This window comes from Equus caballus, chromosome 2 (assembly GCF_041296265.1).
Source record: "Equus caballus isolate H_3958 breed thoroughbred chromosome 2, TB-T2T, whole genome shotgun sequence".
NCBI lineage: Eukaryota > Metazoa > Chordata > Mammalia > Perissodactyla > Equidae > Equus > Equus caballus.
The window spans coordinates 42,259,964-42,273,098 of NC_091685.1; the positions used below are offsets into that span (position 1 = coordinate 42,259,964).

At 38.8% G+C, this 13,135-nt stretch overlaps 1 protein-coding gene across 9 annotated transcripts in view; it reads left to right on the plus strand.

Annotated features, from left to right (window-relative positions):
- The window catches only part of RERE (arginine-glutamic acid dipeptide repeats), a 402,750-nt gene that overhangs the window by 14,751 nt on the left and 374,864 nt on the right, over positions 1–13,135 (plus strand). For 2 of the 9 annotated variants that reach the window (XM_023635852.2, XM_070260992.1), the window contains exon 1: positions 745–876. The exons of 5 other annotated variants lie outside the window; for them this stretch is intronic. The gene's annotated coding sequence lies outside the window, so the exon portion shown is untranslated. Of the gene's footprint in view, positions 1–744; positions 877–3,764; positions 3,950–13,135 lie in introns of those variants that run through there. 2 more of the 9 variants (XM_070260989.1, XM_070260990.1) reach the window with 2 other exon arrangements.

A 13,135-nucleotide genomic window follows, 5' to 3' on the forward strand; every position in this document is an offset into this window, starting at 1 on the left:
TATTTTTTTAAACACTTGTGCCTCTTCTATTGTATAGGTGTAGCTGTAGGGTAAATTCTTAGAAGTAGAATTGCTGAATCAGTAGATATGTTCGTTTTTAATTTTGAAAGCTGTTCATAAATTACCCTCTGAGATGTGCCGGTGTACACAGAGTGTTTCAGGGTTTGGATTTCCTTATCTTTTCACCAACCCCGGATATTATGAAAGTTCTTAATCTTTGCTAAGCTGACAGGTGAAATGTTACAGTATTTTAATTTGCATTTCTTCAACCATGAGTGATCTTTTTGTATATCAGAATTTTATATGTCTTTTATATATCAGAATTTTAAAATGCACATTTTGTGGTCTCAGTAATAGAGCCAGGTGGTTTATGTTATACAGAGTACTTCTTTCTAAGTACCCTTTGTTTATTTTTTAAAGTAACGGCTTTATTGAGATATAACTCACAATGCAATAAAATTTACCCTTTTAAAGTATACAATTTGTGACTTTTTAGTGATTTATTTTGAAACTGAGTGCCAACCATTGCTGTATTATTTGTAGTAAATCACTATCAAGCTGAATTTGAGATCCTCTCTTTCTTTCCAAGCTCATCGGCATATTAAGCCCAAAATATGAAATGGGAAATGCAACTTTCCTTGTGCTTTTTCCGGTCCGTAGGCTCTCCGCAGGGTGAGTGGGGCTGTCTGGTTCTGAAATGGAATTATGCGCTACAACTGCTTTGGAATCTCAGTGCTGTGCTACTGGATGAGGAGTGATTTCTTTTAAATAACTAGTAGTTGAAACTGACTTCCAACTGCTGGAGGTGATAGAAACTTTTTGACTTTTCCTGAAAAATTTTAAAATACGAAATCTGAAGTGAAAAAGTCTTCTGAGGTAAAAAAGTTTTTAAAATATGGTTCAGTGTTTAAAATTAGCAAGTTGGTTGTTTTTAGATGGGTGATTCAACTCCTTTGTGGTTACTCTGGTCATTTTTTATTTCAGAGATTTCTTAATATCTACTAAAGTGTATGTGTGTGTTTATGCTGAGCTGGTTACATTACTTCACTTTAAGAACAGTAGTGATCTGGCCTGTGCGTGTTTCTGTTTTGATTCACGCAGATATTTTAGTGTGAAGAAGAGCATACTGGAGATTTGTTAGACTGATTTTTTGAGTAAACTCCTTCTGTCCTCTAGCATTGGCTCCCATTTAATAGGGTCCCAGGCAGCTCCTGTCCGAGGACTATTACAGAGTAGTAGCTCTTATTACTGGCCAAATCTGGGACCCTCATCTGTATGGTGGTTCACTCAGGAAAAGATACTCATAATAGATGATTTCCTATTGATTTTGATAGAACCGATTGTATTATTCTTTCCTTTTGATTTTATAAAGTGATACTTCAAACATTTAGTTTTGTATTCTTTTTCTTCATAAAATATCCTTAAAGTTGTGATTCTCTGCATTTTAACCCCCTCATCTTCCATTATTTCTCCATCTTTTTATGCTTCTTCTGTTTGGAAAGTTATTTTTGATTGGTTTGGCTTTAGTCCTTTAAACTGTCTCCTCGTTTTCCCCCTTGACCTCTCTTTTCTTGTTACCAATTTTCTTGTGTTTTAGAGTTTTTTCCTACCATAAAGTCCCTTGCCCTTTGTAGTTTTGATTAAAGTGAATTTTTCTTGGACTTTTAATTAGATTTCCTTTTCCTTTAGCTCTTAATGGGAAGATTGAAGATGACACTGACTGACACTTTGGGTCAGTGGCATGATTACTTAGGATGAGACATTATGTGAACATTGAGTGGCTTGAAGTATATAGCTTAGCTTGTGGATGTTTCCATTTCCACTTGAGGGCTGTTGCTTGGCTCAGAGGCACTGTTCTAAAAAAAATACCAAAAAAAAATTCTTGTGTAATTTGTGCATTTGAGTCAAGGTGAGATATGAGAACTGGGTTGACCTATGGAGGAACTAATGTTTATAACTCTAGAAACAATGTTTTGTTAAGAGATGGGCTGTTGATTTGATAGGAGAGAATAACTGTGTCTTTTAAATACACTATGAATGTGCTGTGTAATTCATGTTTTTTCTTGCTTCACCAAAATGTCCTGAACCCATGATAGCCTGTGAACGTTATAAGTAAGCTTGATATGCGTCTCTTAGTTAGCATGAGAAGACCTGGATTCCAGTTCTGCCTGTACCAGGGCTTGAAGTATAATGACACGCCCTGCTTCCTTAGCTGTCAAATGGGGGCTGTAGTACGTAAACTGAAATGAAAAAGTAGATACGGAAATACTTTCAAAATATAGACATATTCTACAAATCTAGAGTACTTTAGTTATCTTTTTCTTTCTTGGGAACTCAGGGCTGTTGCAGCCCACAACCTTTACTTAGTCTAGTGATAGTTTATCCTCTGTAATGTTACCTAGAGAAAGCCATTGTTTCCTTGATGTCTTTCTTATACCTACATTACATGCAGGTGTATGAATATTTTTATGCAGGTGCTTCTGGTGCTCAGTTCTAGTGTTCAGCTGTAGTAGAGAACTATTGTTTTCTTCTTAGGTTTTTTGTCCTAAAATAAAGACTTATGTTTTCATTTAATGACAAGAGACATCACAAAGACATTTTGTGAGAGTGATAATGTGTTGTCTTTTTTCCTCTCTTAACACATTCAGCAATTTTTTAATCCCAGAAATCTGTAAATATATTTTTTGTGGGAAAATACAATGAGGATGACCTCAATAGGTGAGTTAGGAATGGGAGAAGGTAGCAGTTTTTCCTGCCACCTCAATCACAGGCTCAGGAACTTTTAATAGAAAGATATAGAGAGAGCTAGAGTTAGCTTGTAGTCCCTGAAATAATTTGAGGCAATTTTTCTGTCTCAAGTTGCTTATTCCAGTCTCATCATTCAGGAAGGAAGCTCTGAAGCTTTTTTGCTTTCTGGGAGTCAAAGATTAATTTGTAATTACAACAGTTAATATGGATCTTTTTGTTTTGTTTTTTTAGTTCTATTGAATTAGGGAAGAGTTGTCTAGTTAAGTGCCTATTGCCATGAGGTACTTGTATAATTTGTTTTCTCATTTGGTTTGGATATTTGGGGTAATTTCTTCTCTTAAAATTCTGCAGGGAGTGGCCATATTTGTATCACTCCCTTAGAAGAATTCAGGTACTGGCAAATACATTGCATCCCATGAGTCTGTTTTGCTTGGGTCTTGCCTTCCTCTTGCAATTTTCTAGGATGCGAATTGCGAGTCTTGCTTATGTGGGGCTGGCTTTGAAATCTAAGGCATTTTTTGAGGATGTCAAAGGACTGTGGAGGATGGAAATGTTAAGGTTGCAAAAAGCTTGCAGAGTACCTCATGCTGTTGATATGCTTACTACAGTGATTTATGATCCTTGGAAATTTAGGCCTTTGATGGCTGTCCTCAAGGTGGGCCTCAGCCCCATCTGTGCATTACTCCAAAATGATTCACTTAAAGCTCCTAATATAAAAATAGACCCCCACTTCTCTGATGTACCCCCACCCCCCACCCCATAGCTTCTTTAAACCTTCTTAAAATTGAGAAAAAAATATGTGGTGTAAGACACCACTAAAAAGCATCTACCGTCTGGGGGAAACATAAGAGAATTAAATGTTGCTGAAGCACCAAAGAGGGAGGAGTTTGACCTGTTTTGAGCTCATCTTGACCCCTGTTTAGTTTAGAAAACTCCAATGACACTGAGTTGGTGTAGTTGCATTTTGAGGTTCAGTTTTGCTTTAGATGCAGTAAGAGTCGTCTGTCTTCTTTTAGGAGGTGACTGTTCAGGAGTAACTGAATGTGCACCTGTGACACTGTGTCACCATCTCTGCAGGATCCATTTACAGAGACGATTTGTGGAGGACTTTAGCCTCCTGCTCATGGTGTTACTGAAAAAGGAACTGTGGCCATTTGATGTAATTCTGGACAGAAGGCCTGTTGTTTGTGTTGAATTAGAGGTCAGTATTTGAAATTTTCTGTTTTAGTGGATTTTATAAGAGGTCCATAAGAGTAATGGATGACTATGAAATTAGCCAAATGCATAATTAAAGGTATATGACTGTCTGGTTTCTGCTGTGAATTACTGAGCTGGCATTTGTTTTTAGATGCATAAAACAAGGTATACACTTGGTACTCTTTCACTTATAAACTTAATGGGTTGTGAAAAGGTATAACTTGGACTTCGTTAAGTGAAGAAGGCGCCCTTCTAATTTATCTTTCTCCGTGAAGTTTCACCTGTTTTGTTCATGATAAATACTGGGAGAGGATTGTTCTAAGTTTATAGTGATGATGTACTTTATTTGTCCTTAGATTGTTTCTGACGAAGCTTTTTTCCTCCATATTTTCTGTTTTTGCTTGATTTTTAGAGAATTATAGGTTTGAAATTGTCTCTTTCTTCTCAAATACAGCATATTCCCTTTTCTTCTTCAGTGGTTCCTAGGGGTGTGCAGAAATGATGTGTGTAATTTGAAAAAAGATTTCAGGAGAATCTTACTTTCCATGTACCTGTACTAATCATGAAAAGGAAAACTCAATACTGTTTTTCCGAAAGGATAGACAAGGTGATTAATATATAAAATGTAATGATTATTATGGAAATCATCTGTAATTTCAGGCCATAGCTTCTAGGTGTCTGCTCTCATCTGAGTCTCCTTTCCTTTGGGTGGTGAGTCGTTAGTCATGGAACATCTCAGTATACCCTGGGCTTGTCCAATCATTCGGTAGTAATTTTTTTTAGTGTCTCCTGCAGGGCACTGTACTAGGCCCTGGGAGCACAAAGATGAGTAAGATGTGTCCCTGCTCTCACAGAGTTCATGACCAAAAGGAGGGAACAGATACGAATAAAAATCACTAAAATACAGTCTGAAAAGAATTGTAGTAGAAGTAGAAGCATCATGCTCTCACAGTGCAGAGTGAGAGGTGTGCGTGCACCCTGCACGTTGACATGGCGTTTACGGATTAAAGCAACAGGACAGGACGTCTTTACTCCTTGGTCAATAAATTGGTTCTTCAGCCCACCTTCAGACCAGCTGCATTTATTGTGGATGTGTGGCCCGATGTAACTGAGGTGAGGTTTCCCGTGTCACTAATAGTTTCTAGGGAGTAGAGGGTTAAATCTCTTTTTGGAAAAGGTTGGGCACCCTAACCCTGGATTCTACTGAACCCAAAGTACTTTCCTATATGTTTTGTTGACTCTTAAGAACATTCTCTCAGAGCTTGTATAAAAATAATTTTGTCTTTTTTTCTTGAGCGCCTTCTTTAGAAAAAGAACTCTTTTCAAATAAAGAAAGAGTCTTATACCAGAAGGACTTAGAATTGCCCTTGACCTTCTCTGCCTTGGGAACCAGCAGACATTTTTTTGTGGACACCTGCTACATGTGAATTAGGTGTTGATCTGGTTTGCATGTTTTCTTCTTTGGATGGTGGAGGAACATAGTATTTGGTTTTTCAATTTATTCTCTCTTGCCAACCTTTTTTCCGTCCTAAGTAAGTAGTAAAGCCTGACTTTTTTTCTTCCTGGAAAATGGCTTACTTTGTTTTCAGAAAAATTAAGATATCTCTGTATGGAGGAATTGAAACATTGTTTACAAATAAATTTATTAGCATTTAAAAAAATGACACAAAAGCACCTTGGGGCTTTATTAATTAAAACTAAGCTGTTAGTCTTACCTATCACCTCCATATTTCTCTTACTGGCATTAAATCCATTCATTTGCCAAATAGATTTATTATTTATTTGTATTGTTATTTATTATTTGCTAGATGGTGTGGGAGGTACTGGGGAGACTTGCAATATGATGGTGGTGTTTGCTTGCATTAGGAATTTTTCCTTTTATTTAGGATTTTTTTTTTTGTCGTTCCTTTAACTATCTTGCATTATGAGTATATATACTCTGTTTCCTGTTCCAAAGGAGCACATAAATTCAGTCCTAATATTGGGGCTTAAACCTATATTTCCAGAGAGAAGCAGCTGACACTGAATTCTGCCTGGCTGAATCTTCCACTCAGGATTTATCAGCCAGCCAACAAGTATTGGATGTTTTCCAAGTTTAATACCAATATAAGTGGAATATAAAGGAAATAAAAGTTATTATTTTTGGCCTCTCAGTTTAGTAGGCAAGCCTTGCAAGAATACAACATTTAGAGATTTCTAGAACAAAAGTGGAACTACTTATTCTTTAGCATAACAAATATAGTTCAAATTCAGATTAACTAGAGATTATCATGGGTTAAGGAAATTGGCTAAGGATTCATTGAGAAGCTAACAGTGGGGCCTTGAGAATGGGTGCTGTTTGAATAGGAACTGGGAGAGAAGGTTAGGACAGTCCAAGCAGGGGTCAGCCTGACTCGAGTGAGTATGGTATGCACAGGGTCAAGTAAAGAGAGCCCAGTTGGAGTAAAGAATCTGTGGGGAGGAATGGGGTGAGATAAGTTAGGTAGACCAGTTGATAGAGGCTTGGAATGCTAAGCACAGAATTCCTCTTGGCACCTGAGAGGATGTGGGGGAGAAGTAATAAAGTAGCGAGGCAGCCAGAGACCGTGGAGGACTGAGTACTTTTGGCCCCAAATTTGTAATGTAGGAATAGGAAATATGCTGGCCAGTCCTGGGAAAGATGCGTGTTTGCACTTGTGTGCTGTGTTAAAATTGCTTTCTGTCCCTACTTGCGTTTGGTCAGACGGTAAGATAGACTGAAGGAAAGAGAAATAGCCACAGGACAAAATAGGCTTTTAGAAGTCTAATTAGTTGGTGAAGTATCACTGTTAGTTTTTATTTAGTATCATATTTCATAAAAAGTAAAATTTTACCAAAAATCCTACCACCAAATATAGAAGTTATTTTAGTTTTTTAAAAAAATCGTAAGTCCTGGTTTACATATGGTTCAGTTTCATCTCTTCTCTTGCCTTTCATCCCAAAGATCTGCTCTGTTTCATACCTCTTTATCTCTACGCCCACCCCCCGCCCCTCCCCCCCCTTTTTCCTATCTTCTGTTTATTCTTCGGATCTCAGTTAAGGCATCATTTCTTCTGGAAGGCCTTTCCTCAGTCAGAGTCATCCCCAGCTTTGCTTTCCCGTGGCACCTGTACTGTCCCGAGACATCTCTTGTTATACTGCGCTGTAATTGCACGCTCAGCCTCTGCTACCCTGGGAACTCAGAGAGTTTGGGGATTAGTCTTGTTTACTGTTGAATCCTTGTCTTCCAGGTCAGGTCAGGCACATGCCACATGGTTAGTAAATATTTGAGTAATGTAAAGGTTGGACTTATTTGTCATTGTAATTAATTTTTTTTTAAACTTAATGTCTTTGAAACACTTTTATGCTTTTATATACTCATAATTATTATTTATTATGGTTGTATTATGTTTTTTAATGTATATATTTCTTAACTTAAGTATTTTCCTGTTATTAGGCATTTAGGTTGTTTCTATTATTCTTTTTCCCACTATAGTACTACTACCATAAGCTTTCTTGTACATACTGCACTTCTTTTTAATACTTTTAAATTAAAAATGATAAAGAAAAGTCATACAGAAAGCACGTATTTACTTTAAAAAAGAGGTGTGTGTGTTTGTTTATATATTGTGTCTAACTTCATAGTGAGTGGCCAAGAAAACATTTGTTTTTGCCTAGATTTCATTTTGAACAAGGAAAATATGCCTCCATTCTTATTCAAACTAAACAAATTATAAAATGAAGCCACTGTGGTGTTTAGACAGGGGAGAGACACTGATCCGGTGTCCGGCGAGTATTGTTTTAAGGATGGTATTTGGGGACAGCTTCTCTGAAGAGGTGACATTTGAGCAAGGCCTTGAATAGGGTAAAGAACCATACAGAGATCTGAGGATAGAGCATTTCAGACAGAGGGAACACCAAGTGCCAAAGTCTGGAATTGAGGGCCTGCTGGCGTGGTAAAGGAACAGTGGAAAAGCACTGGAGAGCAGTAGGAGGTGAGGTCAGAGGGAGAGGCAGAGGCCGGGTCTTGCAGGTCCCTGCAGACCACAGTAAGGCCTCTGGCTTCTATTCTAAGTATAGAGGAATGCCAGTGGAAGGTTTTGATCAGGGGTGTGACAGGATCTGATTTCTCTTTTAAAAAGATCCCTCTGGCTGCTGTGTCAAAATTGGACTGCTGCCGGTCAGAGTGAAGGTGGGGAGACTGGTAAGGAGGTTATTGCAGGAATTCAGGTGAGACAAGATGGGGGCTTGGATAGGGTGGGGGCAGAGGTGATGAGAGTGGTCAGGTTTGGGATTTGGTGAAATGCTGTGTCCTGAGAGATGAAAATTTTACCACTAGTTAACGCAAACCTCTAGTTGGATATGAGTTAATAGTGTTTAAAATGCCTTTCTCTTCAGAGTATTTGGTAGATTTTGTATCCTTGAAATTAGCTAGTCAAGTGGGGAAAGGAACCAGGAAAGGTAAGGGCTGAGACTTGATTGTATTGTTAATCTGTTTGCTGATGGGACAGGAAAGATCCCATCACAGCAGAGGCACGAATTTTCATCTGTAATGGTCATTTATTTAATGTAAAAGTATGTCTGGGGGCCAGCCCGGTGGCCGCTTTGATGGCCCAGGGTTCCCTGGTTCGGATCCCGGGTGCAGACATGGCACCACTTGGCACGCCATGCTGTGGTAGATGTCCCACATATAAAGTAGAGGAAGATGGGCATGGATGTTAGCTCAGGGCCAGTCTTCCTCAGCAAAAAGAGGAGGCTTGGCAGCAGCTAGCTCAGGGCTAATCCACCCTCCCACCCAAAAAGTATGTCTGCAGAATGTATGCTTGTATACATTTTATATATATATATTTTATGAATTCTGGTGATTAGTGTAGTTGTGTTCAGCTAGACCTGTTTAGTATTAACTGTGAAATAAGTTGCAGCAGTAAGGAATGCAGTGGGTGCCTTTCTCCTGTTATAAAAATCCGTTAACAAGTTTTGTTGTGCTTGACTGCTTTTCATTGTTATGCTCTATGGTTCATACAAAAGCTGTAGATGTAAATGACTTCTATTTGACAATGGTTTCTCAAGCCCTTACAACCAATGATGTTGTATTTTGAGTGAACATCTGTTTACTCCATAGTAATGATAGTTGCTAGACAGGTTACAGTTTGCTTTGGTTCTACTCCCCTACTTTGCCTAGGATTTGAGCCTGGTGGGAAAAAGTATTTGACAATGTTCTTGAGCTTTGTGAAACTACATTGGCTTATGTGTATGCTCCACAGTGATGGCTGCTCTTCTTTATTACTTTAGCTATAGAGAGACATTAGCCTAGCCCAGAGACACCTTTAGTGTAGAAGGTCCTGTGAAAAGTGAGCGAAGCCACTTCTCAAGCTACTAAATTGGATTGTCTTTTCTTTTTTTAAATTTGGTTTTGGGAGTATGAAATTTAAGCTTATGGTAATCTGCCATTTGCAGGATGCAAGATATTCTCATGGTGTTGAGTGTTTATTGGTTTTTGTTTGCTTTTTCTTTTTAAGGTTGGGGTCTTTTAAGATAGAGTTTTAGAATCTTCTTTTTCTTAGCCACTTAAAGATTTAGAACAAAGGTTTAGAAACTTTTTTTGGGTAGCAGGTCACTTTAGTAATCTGAGGAAAGCGTAGACTCCTTTTCCACAAAAAGACACATGCACATCCATCCAACAAATTTATTCAGCTTGTGTTTTTCAAATGGCTACTGTCTGCCAGGCATAGTTACAGATGTTTAGGATACGTCAGTGAACAAAATAGGAAAAACCCCCACAAAAACAGGGAAACTCTGCACCTGTGCAACTTATATTCTAGCGGAGTCAGCAAGAAGTAAAGATAATAATTAAGAATATTATGCAGTATATTAGAATATGCTGTCAAAAAACTAGAATATGAAAGGGAAGGAGGATGGTAGTTGTTGCGATTTAAATAAGGGCTTTAGGGTAGCCTAATAGGGCGATATTGGAGCAAAAGGTTAAAGATGGTGCAGGAGTTGGCCATGTGGAGTTCTGGGGTTTGAGTAGGCAGAGCGGCGTAGCCAGTACAAAGGCAGGAACAAGGAAGACAACATGGTTGGAGCAGGATGAGCAAGGGGAAGAGTGGTGTGTTAGTTTCCAGGGGCTGCTGTATCAAAGTAGCACAGACTGGGAGACTTAAAACAACAGAAATTTATTCTCTCGTAATTCTGGAGGCCAGAATTCTGAAATCGAGGTGTTGGCAGGGTTGGTTCCTTCTGGAAACTCTGAGGGCGTATCCTTTCCGTGCTTCTCGCCCAGCTTCTGGTGGCTGCCAGCAGTCTTTGGTATTCCTTGGCTTGTAGACTCATCACTCCAGTCTTCTGCTTCTGTCTTCACTTCTCCGTTTCTGTCTCTTCTTCCTCTACCTGTCATTGATTTAGGGCCCACCCTGAATCTCGGATGAACTCATCTTGAGCTCCTTAACTTAATTAGATCTTCAAAGACCATTTTTTCAAGTGAGGTCACATTCTCAGGAACTGGTGATTAGGACTTATCTTTTTGGAGACTACCATTCATTTATATTGACTCCTAAGATAGGTGCAAAATGTAGTATGTGCTGGTAAGGGGGTGGAGGCAAGTTGGATCTCTGGTGCCCTTGGCGTCCTATTAAGGACCTTGGCTTAAGTTCAGTTAGGAAGGTATGGCAAGATTTTGAGCAGAGAAGTGACATATGACTTGCATTTTAAAAGGATAACTCTGCTGTGTTGACAATAGACTGGCGCAAAAGGGTAAAAATAAGGAGAGAGGTAGGAGGCTAATGTAATAATAATCCATGCGAGAAATTATGGTGGCTCAGACCAGGGTAGTAGTGGTGAGGGTAGTGAGCAGTGTTTGGCTTCTAGCTTTGAAGGTAGAGCCACAGTGTTTTCTGATGAATTTTGACGTAGGGTAGGGTTGAAAGAGAGGAGTCAAGAATGGTTCCAAGGTTTTGGGACTGAGCAACTGGAAGGATGGAGTTGTCGGGAACATATGGGAAGGCTGTGGTTAGAGTAGGCTTTTTGGGGAAGATCAGAGCTTAGTTTTGCCACACTAGAGCTTAAGGTAGAAGGAAATTGCCAAACGGAGATGCCAAATATATAGTTTTAAACAGTGGAAGAGTCTGGAATTCAAGTGAGAAACCTGGGTTGGCAAATGTGTGGTAATTAAAGCTGGGAAATTAGAGGAGATCACCACAGGAGTATAGAGAAGAGAAAAGGTCCAGGAACTAAGCCGTCAGACATTAAAAGGTCTCAGAGAACAATCGGCAATAAAAATTGCTGAGAAGAGATCAGCAAAAAAGGAAAATCAAGAGACTGGAGATGTCAAGCAGATGGCATCCTTGAAGCCAAGTGAAAAAATGTATCAGGCAGGAGAGGAAGATGATCTTTGTCAAAAATCTGCTAAATCAGGTAAGATTAGGACTGAGAATTGATCATTGGATTTACCACTGTGGAGGTCAGAGGTGATCTTGACAAGTTAGTTTCAATGGAGTGTTTGGGTCAAGAGCCTTCCTGGAGTGAGTTTAAGAGAGAATGAAGGGAGAATTTGAGAGAGTGAATATAGCACCTTTTTGGAGACTATTTGCTGTAAAGGAGAATAGAGAAATGGTAGGTAGTAAAAATTTAGTGAAGACTTTTTTTTAAAGACAGGAGAAATCACAATATAGAAATATCTTATGGCCTCAAAATTTTGTATAATTTCAGGGGATTAATGGGTCCCCTGAATCCTTCCATGAACCTGCAGTTTAGAAATACCTGACCTAAACCTTGTCAGTAAAATCATGAGGCAGCAACTTCACTTCCTCCCTTGAGATTTCTCCTTTATATTAAGAGTTTGTATGGTCTGGTAATTAGAGCACAAAAAATGAGAATTCCTAAATGTTTTCAATTTTCTGTATAAGGAGTAGGCCTTGGTGCCAATCACTTACCTTACATACAAAAAAATCATTTACACCTAGTACTTACCCAGACACTATTCTGTATGAATTTATAATCTTTGTAACAATCCTTTGCAATTGGGTTTATTGTCCCCATTTTACGTGGTGGGGAAATGGAGGTACAGAAAGGTTCAGTAACTTGCCCAAAGTCACCCAACTAGGAAGTGGCACAGTCAAGTTTTGAACCCAGACAGTCTGGCTGCAGAATCTTTGCTCCTAACCACTGCTTCGTCTCATGGTTCTTTAGTTGTGGGTGCTAATAGTATGTGTGTGTGTGTATGGTGAGGAAAGTGGGATGGAGGTAGGTATCGTAGGGCAAATGATGCTTTTGGGAAGTCTTTGAGATTTTCATCTGAAAGATTCTGTAAAAGAGAAAACGTTGTCCTCACAGATTTGTCCTAGGTGATATATAATGAATATAGTAAGATGATGATAGTTTTTATTCCAAGGATTGAGAACAGCTGCTTTTCTTCCAGCAGATTGGTGAGCATACTATTCCATTGTATAAGAGTTGTTGGCTGGCACAGAGATCTACATTTTCTATTTTCAGCGGGTGAAATTGCTCCCTCTCCACCTGTACTTTATTTTCTGGTTCCTTTGACAGTAGGGCTTGATATTTTGGTGTACCCTGGATTGCATTGTTCTTTTGGGTCAGATGACCTAAATTACTGGCTCTGCTTATTGTAGAGTGGTTCAAGTATGCCTTTGGGGCCCTAGAGTTAAAGTGGATGATTCTGAGTCAGTGTGGCTTGAAGAGCATATTGCTAAGAAACTCCTGGTCTGGTTGGGTAGCGCAGATTCCATTTGATTTAGTACAGGTTGCATACCCCTTTTCTCTATCACGCAGTCAGTCTGCTTTCTGAAGTAACTCAGGTTTGGTGTTCTCCCTGTAATCTCTACTCAAGAAGAGGGGAAGACTAGTACACATGTGGGTAATGGAGCCCAGATAGATCATCATTTACCCCAAAGCACAAGTCAAATTAGTGACTGAATTGACATTGGAATCCAATTTTCTTAATGTCTAGGTTAATGCTTTAAAAAAAAGAATGAGTTATTTTAAAAAAATATAAGCACTTCCATGCAATTATATGATTTTCATCATTATGATGAATGCGTAATGTGTCGTAATGTTTTCTGTCTTTTACTATTGGAGGTAACACTGCATGAATTTTTTTTTCCATTCAGTAAATATTGAGTGCCACAGTTCTAGGCACTGAGGATATTGCAGTGAATGAATAGAAGAAAATCTCTGC